This window comes from Corvus hawaiiensis, chromosome 1 (genome assembly GCF_020740725.1).
Source record: "Corvus hawaiiensis isolate bCorHaw1 chromosome 1, bCorHaw1.pri.cur, whole genome shotgun sequence".
In the NCBI taxonomy this organism is placed as follows: domain Eukaryota; kingdom Metazoa; phylum Chordata; class Aves; order Passeriformes; family Corvidae; genus Corvus; species Corvus hawaiiensis.
In genome coordinates, this window is record NC_063213.1 from 22,761,723 (window position 1) to 22,779,227 (window position 17,505).

At 40.1% G+C, this 17,505-nt stretch overlaps 1 long non-coding RNA gene across 1 annotated transcript; it reads right to left on the bottom strand.

The window, feature by feature from the left end:
- Positions 1 to 12,861: 12,861 nt before the first annotated feature.
- Positions 12,862 to 17,181, bottom strand: LOC125322491. The gene is made up of 3 exons (XR_007202032.1): positions 17,126 to 17,181; positions 13,629 to 13,721; positions 12,862 to 13,046 (listed from the first exon to the last, which is right to left on the bottom strand). It is a non-coding gene; the product is annotated as an uncharacterized LOC125322491 (long non-coding RNA).
- Positions 17,182 to 17,505: the final 324 nt, after the last annotated feature.

The window sequence follows — 17,505 nt, forward strand, 5'->3', positions numbered from 1 at the left end:
GCAGGGGCCGGGCCCACTGGGCCCCGCTCAGGCCCCGCAGCCACCTGTCCCAGCGCCAGAAATGAGAGAGAGCCTGGGGGGAAGTTTGTCTATTCTTAAGTGTGGATCACAGAGGCGGTCACAACTCTAAGTGGCTTAAAGAATTGTCCATATTCAAACTGGCCAGCTGATAGGTTCTATCAGGTCCCAGAGGAAGCTGTAAGCACCCCTTAGCAAGGACATCCTTTCCAGGACTATGCTTTCTAACCTATGACACACAGTCATCTTGTAGAGATTGATGAAGAACGCGTAAAAGCATTTGTGTGGGTAATGTTACATTTTGATTTTTTTTTACCCATTGGGCTATGTCCATGTTCTCTTTTTTTAATTTATCACTGAAGGTTTATCCAAATGGTGTTTTTCATTGCACCAGTCCAGGGAATTGCTATTATTTCTGTAGATACTTCTATGAGCAAGACTACTGGTACGGGTTCACATCTTTGTTCATGACCATCAAGATATTAATCAGAAAACAAAACCAAACTAACCTCATGTAACTCAGGTGACAAATCTGAATAGCAACAAGGACTTGACATTAAGCCCCAAAGGTTGCTGAAACCACATGTTGACAAACTGGACACCTACTAAAAGATAAAAGACGTGGCAAGAGCAGTGGAATGTCATAGATATGCAATCTCGTATACAGATAAACATCGAACCAGCACCACCAACTCGTCAGGAAAACAGCAAGTATGTTTACAGATGATTTGAAAGCGCAAATAAATACTTCAGAACTGAATAATTCATTATTCTATTCCATCACCCTTACTTAGCTGTAGCATTAATCAAGAAAAGCCCACACATTTTGATAAAAACTCTCGCCCCACTGAAGTCAGTAGGACACTGACTTCAACAGGCTCATGATTTCACTCCTGCAAACACAGCTGCCACTCTAGCTAATGGCACCTGTGAATGCCTGAGCACCAGTGGATACCTGAATTTTTTTTAGATACTGTTGTGGGTTTGGTTTTTCCAGTGAATCTTCTCCCATTTTTTACCTGAAAAAAGAGGACTCTGCAAAGAAAGGGGAGCTGAAGCTGGGGAATGGGGGTGGGGGGGGGGGGGGGGGGGTGTGGAATGAATGATGGGCAATTAAAATACCAAAGAACAGTCCAATGACCCTTGCATTCCACTGAAAAGTTTCCAAGGAGGGAGGGTGTGGGTTGGGCACTGGCTTGCTGAGGGGGGAAGCGGTGTGTTTTTGGCAGTTTCTTAGCTGGGTGTGGTTCAGTCTTTGCCTGACTTGGAGGGGAGGTGGTTATGGTCATAACTATATCAAAGAGGAAATTGCTTGACAGGCAGGAAAAGGCTGTTACTGGGTTTTTCTGGGGTTTTTTTTTGTCTTTGCTGTTGTTGTTTGCCTGTCTTGTGTATATATATATTTTTTTTATATTTATATATATATGTATATATATACGTACTTGTATATATATATCTCCTAATAAAGAACTAGTAAAGAACTCCTTTTCTCAAATCTTTGCCTGAAAGCACCATAATTTCAAAGTTATAATAATTTGGTGGGAGGGGATCATCTTTTCTGTTCTAGGAAGGTTCCTGCCTTCCTTGGCAGACACCTGTCTTTTAAACTAGGACAGATACCTGTGTAGGAACTTGGGTTGCTATATTAATTGTGCAGGCTTCACAAAAGTAATATTATGTAGCCCACCTTTGTCCCTTGCTACTTATTAGTTCTTTCACATGAAATTTATATCCCATTTAAAAAACCTAAGACCTATCAGTCCTTCTCTAAACACTGAATAGGAAGGGTGTCCAGAAAGTAATGACAGGTACTTCCAGATTTGGAGACTGAACAGCCATTTCCCCAGTACCACCACCCCCGACAGCAAACGCTTCTCAGAATCTGAACTCAGATTACCCCAAATGATCATGTAACATCTGGTCCAACAGCATTGCCTTTAATCCTTTAATAGGCTCCTCAAAAAACTTATTTTTTTAACATATGATTCATGCTATGTCAGTTCATGTGGTGATAGTCTATGTGATATAGTAGATGCAGATGACTGGGTAGAGGCCATGCTGCCACCAGAGAGTTCTGGTTGAATGGTCCTGTTTGAATTGGGTACAGAATAGCTGCAGAGCTACTATCTTCAGTCTCCTATACTTACAAGGATCTGAGAGTTGGTGTATAAAGCATCATCAAAGTCTGACAAATAATTCACTAAGCAGAAGTACAGCTTTCATGTTGCTTGGAAAAGTAGAGAGGTCTGCTTAAAGCATCAGACTGGGACCCTACACACTCAAAGCTGTGCATGTGAGATATACCAGTTTCATGTGCACTCCTTGAGTCTCCTTGACAAGCTAAGTGTGTTTTACAGCTGTATGATTTATCAAGTCATATCATCTAAACTATCATGTCTAGAATGATGCATTCAAATGCCAGAGATGATGGGGGCAGAGAGGGACAATGTATTGTTTGGCTAAACTTTAAAAGCACCTACTTGGGAAGTGTTTTAAAAATTAAAATAGCCAAATTATTTCTTAACACTCAGCTGAAGTGGTGTCAGGAACATTTCCACATAGAGTTTCATCCTCAAAACTCTGAACCTGAAAAGAGAGGAGGAAGATTTCTTACTGATGGTAATGATTTTTAATGTTGGGAAAGTTAGGAGCAGAAGCAAAAAACAAGCAAAAAAAATTCTGGATGTTTCAAGGTGAAAACATAACATCTTTCAGATTGTTCCCTTTTGGTAATCTTATCTTTAAAATAATCTCAGAACCTTTCCAAGCCTTGGTCAAACTAATCAATTCATAAAGGTTATAATACAATAATAATCTTGTTTGAACAACCTCAGAGAAATGTCTCTAAGAAAAAAAAAATTACTTAGCAGAAGAAATCCAAGAAAATATTCTTGACAAAGAGTATATATAAGGTCAGAATTTTTTTACTCTAGACCCATTTGACTTTTTCATAATATAAATGAGTACATCATGTCATGGTGCTGCATAAACTCTTTCAGAAAAAAAACTTCAGAGAGGAGGGGATCTGTTAGATACAAGTAACACATGACCATTGATGTTGGGTGTGTTCTCCATGCAGTCTGTAGCTGAAGGTGTCAAAAATAGGTTAGAAACTGTTATACTGTTAATAGTAATATTGTTAAATAGTTAATAATTGTTATGTTAATAATGCATGTACTGTTAAAAGGTTTGGTTATCATATTATAAAAGGGGTACTGTGTTACACGTAAGTAAAGTGCACCCCCCTCAAGCAACAAGCCAGCCTGGACGAAACCAATCAGCGCCTTAACCTTCATGCAAAAGAAGGATCCAAACAGAGACCAATCCAAAGGGACAAAAAACAGTATAAAAAGGGGGCAGCCAGGTCAGTGAGGTGTGCTGCTCAACTGTGAACATCGGGAACATCTCTGCTCTGAAGAAGAAGATCCAGCGCCAGCTCTGCAGCATCCACGCTCATCTCTGACTGGGAGCCCTCCTGCTCTACTTCCCCGGACCATCGGCGTGCACTCTACCCAGGGACTCCTATGCTTTAGGCCACATAATCACTTTAGAACCAGGAGCGCATTCCCGTTTTTAACAAAGGGGGTCTCTAATTCTCATTTTTAAAGGCTAGAATAAAAGAGAAGGATCACTCTATATGTGCCTGTTATTCTGTTCCCCACGCATCTGCTAGTGGCCATTGCCAGACTAAAAATTTAGGTGGCCTCATGATTTCAATCCAAAATCAAGTATATGGTCTTAATTTAATCATGTGGTAGAGAATACTCTGAAGTTAAACAATATATACCCTATCCAATTTGAGAATACAGCATTTGCCAAATTGTCTTAGAGATCAAACTGGGGAGTTTATGATTGCATGTGTTTACTGCTTGGTCAGTGCCCTCACTTTTGTGTGAACTTCTAGTCACAGAGCTGCAAGTTCAACATGCTAAGTGCTTTAGAAAGACATACAGGTTACTTCAGGGCTATAAATTTGCAGTGCTGCAGATCTGTAAAAGACACTTTTATTTCCCACCTAGCCTGATAATTAGGTCTGTCCTCCAGCTCTTGAATCAGCGCTACTGAGAGAAAAGCTGCACCAACCCAATCACAGAAAAGTACACATTTGGAAGGACTTGAAAAGATAAATATCTTTTCCATGAGAAGAATGCTACCACCTTAGCCTAAACTTTCCCAATGCTTTATTTGTGTTTTAGTATGCTCAGTTTACAGAGTGATAGATTATTTCAAACACTGCTATAAAGTAAGGCTAATTTTGCCATGCAACCTTCTGAAAAAGGGGAACTAGGGGAACACTAGAAATGAGCTTGAGGGGAAAAAAAAAAGAAGGAAAAAAGGATCAACCCTGGTTAATGACTGCATCTGTAAAAATGTGGGAGTGTGTTTGTTTGGTTCGGTCCAGGTCTCCCCTTTGGGTTTTGAATTGTTGTGACTGTCCAGTTTTGTACCCTCCCAGTTTTATGTTAATTGTCTTACCTTCCCTCTTTGTCTCCTCCCTGGCCCCTGCCAATCACTCTGGCACCCCTCCCAGGCTTCTAGAAGGTTCTGGCCGGAGCGTCGGGTGATTGGCCACGGGAAAAGGGTCCCTCCCTTCTTCTCCCATGATTGGTTCCCTTATGCGCCCTTTATCCTGTTCACCACACCCTCCCCTCTTCCGATTGGTTGTTCCTATGGTCCCTCCCTTGTTACCACCCTCCCATAAAACCTCCTGTAAGGGCTTTCCAAGCTCGCTCTGAGCTGGGCACCCCTGGGCGGTAGGGCCTTGTGCTCGAGGGCACAATAAACTTCCCAGATTTAACCCAGATCTGAGCCTGCCTCCTCCTTCCACCACCTGCCTCCATCGCCGCGGTCCTGTGGAAGGACCCACGAGCCAGACCTCTGGTCTCCCGGAGGCTGGTCCCCGCAGCCGACTGTGTCCTGAGCTGACCGGGCTGAGTGGGATCCGCTCCAAGGGGACGCAGAGGCATAAAAATATTCTTTACCGTATGTATCAGTGTTCCTGCAACTTCCTTCTATTAAAAACCACAACACCTAGTGCTGCATAAAAACATTGGTATCTTACACTATTATACTGGTTGAATGAATCCTATCTCAGTAACTTCAGTGGTAACTTCGACAATATCCTAACACAAACACAATTTAAAATACCCCCAGTGAGTAGTGTGAATTCTACTGGTTTTCTCCATAATGCTGCTGCATGGTGTTTGTTGAAAATATTTACTCTAGCTTCCATCCTAAAAAAGGGAATCCAAACTTCTACTGTAAATAGAATGGAGATACAGTACAAAATCCACCTTACCTTTTAGATTTCAAATGAATCTGGCAGCTTGCAGTTTAGGTCAGCCACTTTTTTGAGCATGTGTCCTGTGCTTTGGTTTGTTTGGTATTGACATGGGTCAGCAAAGATGAGAGGCCAGTGGCTACACAGTCAAGTACTTCATAAGTTTGGCAGAATGGGAGGCAACATGGTTATTAAAACTCATAATTTTAAATAACCAGGTACAATGATTTTTCAAACTTGTCATTGCCAAGAAACATACTACTTACTTCATTAAAAAATGGCTACATTTTTCCATTTGCTTCCAAAGGACGGGTTCAGATTACATAGACATGTCAGTGTGTAGTTCTTTATATTAGAAAGTCACACAATGTTGAATTCATTCGGTCAAGTGCAGCTAAATACTGCTCTGTAAAAAAAGGTTACAGAATCCAGCCTGAAATTCTCCAGTTGGCGTGGCCAGGCTTGGATGCCATATTTCAGGACATATTAAAAATCATGTGAATAAAGTTGTTTAAGTCTGACCTCAAAAGTTTACAGCTGCCAGCTGTCTAGGATAGCTGTAAAATGCATATAGTGATTAACTGATAAAAATTGATGACTAAAACTATGTTCTCATTTTCATAGGAGTTCAAAGAAAACACTTTTCCCCCAGAAACTCATAGCTGATGTTCTATAGAAGTTCCCAATATTTTTACATTGTACTAACCTGCTGTCATTTCTGGGGCATTTTTTTCCATGATACAATATATAATATAGATGAACCAATAATGTTTTATCTAAGGCATCTTGGAGATTTCCTACTATAGAACTACAGTTCTATGAAGCTATTTATACAAAAGAACACAACACATTTGCTTGCACGTTGTGTCAGTACCTATCTCCTGAGGCAATGAATATGTCACCAGAGCTCCTCCTGAGAACAGTAGATGGCAAAATGCTAACTTTCTCGGCTGTTGTTTCACTTAGAGAGCAGCCACATTTTCTCTATGCAGTTGGCATGCAGGCTGTTGATAAAGCTGCTTCACTGACAATTATAGAAGAAGGGGATATTTAACATGGATATGGGTTGGTCCTTAGCATCGAGGACAAATACCAAGAAATGTCTTTCCTGATAGTTACTATATTTCAAGAACACTCCTTTCTGTCTTTGCCCTTGCCTATATTTTAACGCTGGAGGAAAACTTGGCCACTTTTTAAAAAAAAGTTTCACTTGATACTGTTTAACAGAGTTATCTGATCTATCACTACATGTTACACAGTATTGTATACTTTCCATTTGTGTTACAGTCTCAGAGTAAACTTTTTGGTTTGTACATCCATTGTACTACCACATGCTCTCCAATTAAATAATATTATATCCTCAGTATTTCATCTGGGTCCCACTACATCACACCATAAACATGACAAGTACTAATCTCCTTTGACTGACAGTGGCACAGCAGTCCAGTTATTATTTGATTTGAACTAGAACAAAACTTGCTGTGATTTAAATTCTTTTTACCCACTGCTTAGATTTTATAAATTATTTCAAGGAGCTTGAGACACCTAAAGAGGAAACTGGAGAAGATAAATTATAAATAAACAACATAAACATCTCACTCATGTGCAATGTAATAAATACTCAGTTCATGAAGAAATTATGTCAGGATAGCCTCGTTTCATGCCTATTTCTCTCCAAGCAAGCAGTCCTTTCCGTTTCTAGGTATGTTCCCCAAGTATTGCATCTCAAATGAGCAAGAGGCTGAAAAAGTCTCTTTAATCCCTGAAAAATAGTCTAAAATGGTAACACAGATACCATATTAAACAACATAAACATGGATTCATTTTCACTAGAAATTTCAGCCAAAACAGCAAATGGTCATGCTGTAAACAGGATCAATCAATCTTCAATAACATCTGTATCTTTTACAGGATTTCTAATGACTTTATGATCAATTATTTTATAATTCAGGAGGGAAACTTACAGTGTTTTTCCTCCTTCCTTAGATCTGGTATTACACAGGCCAATGTAGTTATCTATGTGAAAGATTTGGAAAGTCTTCAGTAGGCCCACAATGAGTTGAAGAAACAAAGAACACTTCCAGAGCAAGCAAAAAATTTTCAATCAACTAGCTTTTTTCACAGCAAATGGCAGAATTTGAAAAAAATAATTTTAAAAAATCTAACTTTTCAGTGGGAAAATCAAGATGTCTGAAATTGCTCAGTTTTTCTCAGGAGAAGTAAAAATGAAATTTCAGCATTCTCTACTTTGTCATAAATTAAAATATATTTCCTAGATTGTTTCAACTCAAGTCTTGGCAATACTGCCTTTGCTTGTATAAAAGCTGTGCTTCAGAGACTGCGTTTAGCAGTTTACAATTCCTTCCTCTTTTAGGAGTAGATGACATGTATTTGCTCTGTTCTGACTGACCTGTGGTAGTCACAGGGCAACAACGTATCATGGGGAATGTGGTTTGACCCTGGCCAAACGCCAGGCACACACAAAAAAACATCCACTCATTTTCCTCTGCTATAGCTGAGCAGAGGAGGGGGAAATAAACGAAGGGTTTATGAGTTAAGGATTAGGAAAAAACACTCTAAGGGCAAAACAGGCTTAATTTAAAGGTATAAAGTAAATTTATTATTAACAGAGTCCAAGGAGGATAATGAGGAATAAAATAAGCCGTTAAAACACTTTTTTCCACCCCAGTCACTCCCTCCTTCTCACCGACAGCGCAGGGAGACAGGGTGGGGGAGTTCTGGTCAATTCTTCACTCAAAATCTTTCTTCAGTTTGCTTAGGGAGAGGACTGTCTTCTGTTGTGCCGTGGGGTCTTTCTTATGGGAGACAGTTCTCCATTAATTTCTCCAACATGGTTTTAATTTCACACGTAACAATCCTGCCCAACCTGCTGTAACATGAGTCCGTCCCATGGGCAAAACAGTTTTCCCAAAACTGTTTTGTGTGGGTCATTAGTTCATGGGGTGTAATCTTTTAAGGATAAGCTGTTCTAGTTTGGAAGCAAGGACCCTCTCTCTCTGTTTGAGTTCCTCACTAGATTACAGCTTTTTAGCATTCACCCGCTCCGGCGTGAGCTCCTTTATTCACGGACTGCAAGTGGATCTCTGCATTCCCCCATGGACTTCATGGATTATAGGGAGACTGTTGTATTATAGTCCTCACCACAGTTTGCAGAGAGATCTTGACTCTGATGCTTGGAGCACTCCTCCTCTTCTTCCTTCCCACTGATCTTGGTATCGCCATGTTGTCTTCTGTCAAATGTTCTCATTTCCTCCTCTTCCTCTGACTAAGAGGAAAAAATTGCTGCTCGTAAGTACCATTGCCAACAAATTCCCCCAGTTCAAAAATTTTGTAAGATCCCGCAGTGCTGAGGGGTTGATCTTGTCTAGATTCTGTGTTGGGGAATTGCTCGCCATGTTTTTGCCACCGGCCATGTGGCCCCTGCCACCACCACCACGGGCGGTGCTGTGTCAGCATCATTCAACACTTCTCTTCATGTGGGGCTCTGAAAAGGAGAAGTCGCTGCCACCACCCTTGCCTTTCTGCCCACAGTGTGGCTGGCTAGAAGCAGCCAGGCAGGCAAAGTTCGCTGCTGGCCGTGCCGAGATCACGCTGGCCACACAGCTGCAGTGGCTGCATGGCTGGGCCCGGTACTGGGATGGTCCCAGCCGCAGTGCCTCGTCACCCCTGGGAAAACACCTGCGCGTGTGCTGTTTCAATTTCCTTCTTAAATATGTCATCACAGAGGTGTTACCAGCCTAACTGGGCTAGCAGCATGTCCATCTTCAGAGCCATCAGAGATTGGCTCTGCCAGACCTAGCAGAAGTTTCTAGCAGCTTCTCACAGAAGCCACCTCTGTGGCTTCCCCCTGCCCCCCCACCAAAAAACCAGGCTGCGTTAAACCAACACAATACCTAATATACTCATGTCACAGACAGTGGTGAGACTTGAACTACAGTTCCAGTGAGGGGCTTGCAGCAGCCAAGACAAACAGAAATGAGTGTGAAAAATCCACAGAAACAAGACATCACACCTCAAGTAAATTTATATACAGCATTATAGAAAGCTGATACTGAAATATGGTGGGTTGGGGGTTTTTTATTATTAAGCATCAGATTGAAACATTTCAACATTGCTGAACTGAGATGTTCAGAAACTTGATGTTTTCAAATAATTTGGGGATAAACATATTTAGAAATATAACTGCTTTTCATGTAAAATGTCTGATTGCTAAGTGACTATTTCTTCAATTAGGAAGTCACCAGTATCACTTCTAATGAGGTCAGTAAAATTTTCACCAATGTCAAATGATGGGATAAACTTTTCTTTTGGATCTGGCTGAGAAATTAAAAGGGTGACTGATGTTTCTGAAAATACACCCTTTTTTTTTGTGAACCGAATCTCTTGAAAACTGACAATGCTGAGGAAACAGCACCAAGTGAGGCTAAAATTAATTAATAACTCTACAGCAATCCATGCTTCGTTTTTTAAAACATCTAATCAGACGTGAAGGAGGCCTAGAAAACTATATTCCTGGAAGAGCCAGACAGAAACGGAAAAGGACTGCAATAGGAAATGAATTAAATATAAAAATGGAGAGGCATCACTTCACTATGGAAGTCCTTAGTCTCTCTCACCTCCCTCTCCCTTTTTCCTCCAGGTTTCTTGAATTCCATCTTTTACTTTTAACCTTTCTCTTCCCTTTTCAGAATAACACATATCATAATAAATCAACTAACTTTCTCTGCTGACTCAGAGAATATGAAGAAGTAAACTGACAATGAGAAAACCTCTCAAGCATTCACTAAATCAAATTAAGAAATTTCTTCTTTTTCTTCCTAGAGGCAAATGAGAAGGATTCAGAGTGCATTAGCATTGAAATAGTTCTGTGATAGTAAACCAAACAAGATGACAATAACTGAATTCATCCAACACCACCATCTCTGGAATCAGTGTTTCAATACAGTCTTAAATCTCCAGAAGTGGCACATGGTCTGCCTTATTCTGTTACTTTCTTTCCAATGCTCTGGTGAAGCATTTCTCCAACAGTAAGGACTCTGGAATTCCCTAAATTGTTCATGGAGAGGTAAATGCTGTGGAACATCTCTGGACCTGAAACTTCTACTTAATTGACACAGAACAGTATTTTTCTGGAGACCTTCAAAAGCACCGATTCTTTTCATTGACATTGCAGGGACTGTAGAAGACTGTACAGAAGATTTACGATTGTAAAATTCCGTACATTGAGGATGACTACAGGACAAGTCACTAAGTTACACCTTGGTAACTGAGTGTCTACCTACACTATGCAAACTCCTTCCCTCAAAGGCTTTTTCTCTGCTCTCATTCCCTTCTAGTTCTCTACCTTCTAAGTCTCCATTCACCATCAGAGGATCATAGAATGCCTTGGGTTGGAAGAAGCCTTAAAGACTATCTAATTCCAACCCTCCTGCCCTGGGCAGGGACATCTTTCAGTGCAGCACAGCAGGTTTCTCAGAGCTCCATATAACCTGGCCTGGAACACTTCCAGGGATGGGGCATCCACAAGTTCCCTAGGCAACCTGTTCCAGTGCCCCACCAATGCCACAGTAAGGGGTTTCTTCCTAACATCTAATCTAAATCTGCTCTCTTTTAGTTTGAAGCAATTCTCCCTTATCTCGTCACTACATGCTCTTATAAAAAGTCCCTCTCCATCCTTTTTGTCACTACCTTGAGGTACTGAAGGGAAGACAGCAATTAGGTCATTCTGAAGCCTTCTCTTCTTCAGGCTGAACAATCCCAACTCTCTTAGCTTTTCATCATAGCATTTTCTCTTTTCTTCCTAAAAGCTCCATCCCTCTCATCATCTTGGTAGCCCTTCTCTGGGCTAACAGGTCCTTTCTGGCTTGGGGACCCCAGAGCTGGATGCAGCACTCCAGATGAGATCTCACTAGAGCAAAGCAGAGGAGCAGAATCACCTCCCTCACCCTGCTGGCCACACTTCATTTGATGCAGTCAAAGACACCTTTGGCTCTCTGGGCTGAATGCACACATTCCTGGGTCCTGTCCAGCCTCTCATCCGTCAACACCCCCTATTCTTTCCTGGCAGGGCTCCTCTCGATCTGTTCATCCCCCAGCCTGACCCAGGGCCAGCATCTTGCACTTGGTTTTATTAAACTTCATGAGATTCCCACAGGACCACTTCTTGAATTTGTCCGGGTCCCCCTGGATGACATCCTGTTCTTCAGGTGTGTCAACTGCACCACCTAGCTTGGTGTCATCTGCAAATTTGCTGAAGGTGCACTGGATCCCAGAGTCTATCGGGACTGAGCCATTGGCTACTACCCTCTGGAGGCATCCATCCAACCAATTCCTTATCTATTTAAGAGTCCTCTCATCAAATACATCTCCATCCACTTGTACCTGTTAGGTCTGATCCCTGTCTTCCCTCTCTCTAAGGAAAGAAATAAAGTGAGAGCTGAGAAACCTGTTTGACATATCAGTTTGCTATGAATATTGAAATGTGCACACGGGACTTGCTATAAAAAGAGAAGGGCTGGGTGGGGGAGCAGGGGGGAACACATTTTCCACAATGCTTTGAGATTTCCCTTTCAATTCTCATTCCATCCTTACTTCTTGCTTGGTGCATTTCTAAACAACAATACATGGGCTATGTGAGAGATCCTGCTTCACTCAGCATCTTCGGTAAACAGAAGATTTCAAGAGCCATCTGGCTATCCTGTGCCGCAGCTTGTGGGAATATGATGTCGAAAAGGGACTTTTTAGATGGATGATATACCAGTGGATTAACAATTCTATTTTAATACAGAAATATCTTTAGAGTGAAGACCTTGTATTCATTTCTCAAGAGCAAAATACATGAAACAAGAACTAAACCATCTAAATGAATAAAATTCAAGACTGTGTGCTTTAAATGGTGCAATTTTTTGTACTTAAAATATGATCCTCATCTACCCTTAGTGCATATTTGAACCTCAAAACTGTTAGCGTCTAGTTAGGGTCTAATGCACAAGCTCTGGCACCTCTAGTCATGGGAAGTTAATATTGTGTTATCTGCTCTGCACATTGCCCTACGAGAGGGATCCACCGAGGGTAAAAAGGAATGTAGGCCCATGTCTGGCCTGGCTGAATTCCGTATCTTCTCTATTGACTTACATCACCAGTGGTGGTTGGTACATATTAATGTACTGCCAGTGAAGTGGCTGAGTCAATGGATGCGTTTAATTCTGCAGCCTCTGCAACACCAAGGACTATCTCTGGTTGTGGGGTAGGTCTTACAGAGGACGTGAAGCTTTGTTTTTAAATGCCACAAATTGGTAGCTTCAGCATATAAATCAGAGTCCACAGCTGAATAGAACTAAACAGTACTTCAGTCACATCAGGAAGTATCATTGCCACAAAGGGCTACGTAAGGTTCTACAATGTCTCCTAAATACATATCTTTTTCATGAATTTTCTTTTATAAGCCTCTTCTTCTCTACCATCTCAGTTCCCACACTATTTATGGCTAAAATTTCCCCTTTTGCCAAAATGTTTCTCCTTACCATATAGGTTTGGCTTCTCAATGTCCATCTGCTTCTTCTGAGCTTTCAAAAAGGCTTGGACATCAAATCCTTTTGCTATAGAAACACCACTGAGGAACCGAGGAGGGATTTTTGTGCAGACATCAGGTTCTTCTGTACCAAACCCCAAATTAAGCAGAATCTCCACTGGATCCTTTTCCCAGAACACCAGCCATTCAGTGATGCTGTGGTGGAAACATCAAAATTATTTACATCACTGTCTTGTTACCACTTTTATCTTGTAGTAGCTATCATATGATCTTGTTTTTAATAATTATCTTCCCTTCTTTTCCCCTCTTGTGGGGACTATTACTGAAGTGGAAGTAGTCACATTGCATTTTGGGTCACGTTGCTAAAAGATTAATATAAGTTCCTCTCCTCAGAATAATCTGGTGGCATTACATCTAGATAGCTTAGCAGGTAGAACATTAATAAAAGGTGTAGGTTCACAGTTCTGCAGGCTCCCTTCGCTCTAGACACAACACAGACAAGGCATGCTGCAGCTGCCATAAGGACTCAGAGCATTTTACGTTCCAGGGGATCTAAAGCCCACTGCAGCTTCAGGTAAGTTTTGATTTTTTAGAAATTTGTTAGAGATCAGATAACTATTATTGAGAAGATTATTTTGATCTTGTTCAAATAAATCAGTACATGGCTTTTACAAATTAAGAGCCTGACTGCTTATTTAAAATTGTACTCACATTTGTTGATCTCTTGACAGACTAATAACTTGTATTCCTTGCTGGTAATACATGGATGTAACTAACCTTTGGGGTGGACCAGTGAGCGTGAGCACGTGGGAAAAGCTGAGATTCTTGCAGCTTGACATTACTGGACTTTCTGAAAACTCTAGCAGAGACCTGGTTGGTAAAAAAGCAACCATGAAAGGTGTTTACTTAGGTTCTCCTCTGGGATGTCACTATCATTTTTTCCTAGAGTAAACATTTGTGTTTTGTCTTGGTTTATAAAGGTACATAATAGCAATGTCTTAGAAGAGGAGTTGATATGAGTGTGGCAATACACTTATTCTCAAGAACAGTATGTTACAGTAGGTGTGAGAATGTAGGTGTAAGGTACCAGCTAATTATAAAGGTGGCAGAGTGGATCACTTTGGACAGATGGCAAATCTTTGGGGAACCTTTAGGAAGTATGGTTTCTCTAGCCACCTACTTCAAAAGATAAATTGCTCATAACAAAGTTTTGGAGACACAAGGCACAATGAATTGCAGCACCAGGAGTGGCACCTGAGAATGATTCTGTTCTTCACTTTATTGTGTCTGTATTTGCTAATCTGTAGAGAAATGACTGCTTTTCAGAGCCCTCACACTGTAAAAGGAATATCACACACCATGGTAGTCTTTTTCAACAGGTTTTGTTATGCCCAAAATGAACTTTACCTTACACACACACCTATCAAGATCAGTAGCAAATGTTTATATAGAGTGAAAGCATTGCATTGATAATTTTTTTTTATCATTGCAGGTTATCCATCCGCTCACATATTAAACAGGCCTATAGGGATATGCAGATTTTTGAACTAAACTGTTGATATCAGTTTGACAGACGGAAATTGCAAAGAAGAACTAAAAATAATTTATTTTTCTTACATTTTCCCCCCTCAAAAGAGAAATCTGTCAAACTAGAGAAAAGACCAAAAGATTGATTTCATTAAATAAGGAAAAACTTTAGCCTGAGTGACAAAGTTGCCAAACCATGTCACTGTGGGAAGCTCAAAGTGTAGTGTAGTCATAGAATAAGGCAATACATGTCAACAGGAAATGGAAAATAAGTGCCTTTACATTTCATAAATCAATAGCAGTACCCTCTAAGCCCCTGTATTAAAAAGTAGGCACTATGAATTGGGTTCCACCATCTGCTGCAGAACCACCAAAGATACAGATAGAGCAAATCTGATTAAAATAAATTTTAATCCCTGGTTTTTTAATTAAAAAAGCCACAATTTTAATATATTACTTTATATTCTCATTCCAACATATACAGGTATGAATTTTGGGTACATAATAGTTTTTCAAGCGTATTCAAAATTTTGTGAATATTTGTGAATATTGATTTCTCTGGGCTTGGCATCATACACTAAATGTGTTTGAGAGTAGTGACAGATGCTGAATACTTGCAAGAGTTTCTGCAGGAGGAAATATATGTCCAAGAACTTATGACACTGTTTACTGGACTCCAAGTGTGCTATACCTGTGAGCTGTAAGGTATCTATTTGATCATTTCATGAGGATGAGATAGGAATAAATCAGATGAAAATACACAGCGCCTGTAGTTGTCACTTCCTCTTCTAACACTGAAATAACACATTTGCTGATCTTCTGAAAGCTAGGGCAACATATGCCTACAAGCAGCAGAAGATGCCTGAATTCCATAAGATAAATGCTAGGGGCTTTTTTATCTATAAAAATAAATAGAGAAGAAAAACTTTTACTGTTTTCTGTTCTACTTAAAATTGTGTCAGTAAAGAAGGAGAAAACATTCTTTCAGAAGATTATTCTTCTGCTCTTAAATTCTAACATGAGTTTCTTCTGGCTTATTCAGTAAAAGGATATCCATCCAAATTGAGAACATAGAGGTTACTGACATCCTGTAATTTGTGTAGTAACATAAAACAGACTTCCTAGTAGCAAACTGAGCATAATTTGAATTAGAATCAGCTACTAGTTGTATACTATTTCCTACTCATGAGCCAACAGAAGTTGTAGATTCTCTATAAAATCCTTAAAAATGTAAAAAATAAGATTAGAAAGTGAGACTTAATACAGTATTTCCCCTAGCAGCACATACGTAATAGAACGTTATACCACAAACTGGCTGCTGATGTGATTTCCAGGACTCGGTGAATACAAATGCTGCAAAACAAAAACTTAGCACTGTGAAGCAGTGGCTAGGGTGTTAAGTAAAGAACTTAACTATGAATTTAATGGTGCTGTGTTTATAGGCGATATAGGCAGGAGCAGGTCACCAAAAAATTGAATGGGCAGAACATGGTAGGTTATTGCAAGTTGGGTAAGAGGCAGTAGCTGGTGTGGCTGTACTCTAAAACCAGGCAAACACAGGCTGTGACACCTTAACTAGCTTTTGTTGTAGGCCAAAGAAAGTTGAATTGTCCTGTATTTCTGTGGGGCAAGAGCATGCCAATGAACTGCTACCAAGACTAAGCCATCTAACCTGTTAAGTGGTAATAAACTGCTCAGGACCCCATGTCCACCTCATGACTTGGACAAATTTTACATCTCTGGGTAGTGCAACACAGGTCATTTCACTCACAGTTACGGTCTCCACTTTTTTTTCTAATTATAAGACCCACATGACAAGTTTCTCATTAGAGAGGTTGACATTTATTTGAGTTTTTTTCCTCCATATTCAAGACCTCACAGAAATAGTAACAGGGGGGCATGGTATTTATGTTTCCTGATCTGTGCAATTATTTTGTTCCCAACATTAGAAACACTGAATCTCATTACCAAACAGTGGGGGAAATAATGTCCTTTAGAAATCTGTCAGAAAACCTAATGAATATAAACAAACAAATAAAAAATGCTTTGTAAACCATCTATGGTGCTAATTGGGACTCTTCACTAAACATCTAAGTGTACCTTTGCTAAGCAAAATGTGGCCTCATATACTTGAGGGAAGATAGGACATTTTAGCCTTAGCAATCTCTTACTAACAGGAGACAAGATGAAATCACAAATTGTTGAACTGCATCTTCTGCTTGTGGACCCAATAAATAGAAAGTGTAGATATGGAAACACTGGTAAATAATATTTTGGGCTTCCAAAATATTCTTCTGTGGACATGAAGAGCTGTGAGGTGACTTGGGCTTCTGGTTCCTTTCCTATTAAAATTTTTTTTTCTCTGGATTCCCTGCGTTCAACAGATCAGGAAAGTAGGTGAGAACAAGGGAGAAGTTTTGCATTTAGGTCAAGCAGAATTACAGTCACCTAATATAATAATCTTATAACTTCCAGAGTACACTGCAAACCCATCCTAGAAACCTCTACTCCTTCAGCAAAAGAAAATTAAATCATGCCAGTGAAGAAGGTGAGCCTAGGACTTTTCAAATGAAGGCCTCATGAGAGAAAAAAATATACACCTTATATAATAAAATATACACCATGGATATCACATTCTCCCAATAGCTCCCCTCAGCCCAGACCAAGATCTGTGGTTCTTGATATTTTATAGTTAAGCAGTCCTTATTAGACATGATGAATGATGTTACAATGTTCTTCTGTCTTACCTGCCTGCTTTTGGCCTTGCAGCTTATTCCTCCTTGTGGCAGACTGTAAGATAAAAACCACTGGAGAAAGACAAAAAAATTAATTAAATTCCCCAAAAGAACATCTGCTCTGTCGTAAGAAGAGACAAGGTCAGGGAGGCAGTCCAATGGGCAGGCACAACACAGGTCATTCAGGACATGGATGGGGATAGCTTGTAGAAAAACAGAGCCATAGGCTCATCTTTCCTGTATGTATCACCAACTTTCCCCTCAATATATATTGATCTCTGTTAAGTGTTGAGATTCAAATATTGAGTTTATACTTAAGGCAAAACTCATGAAATTTTATCATTCTGCATGAGTAAAGTCTGTCATTTCTGAACTTAAATATTACAAAGAAT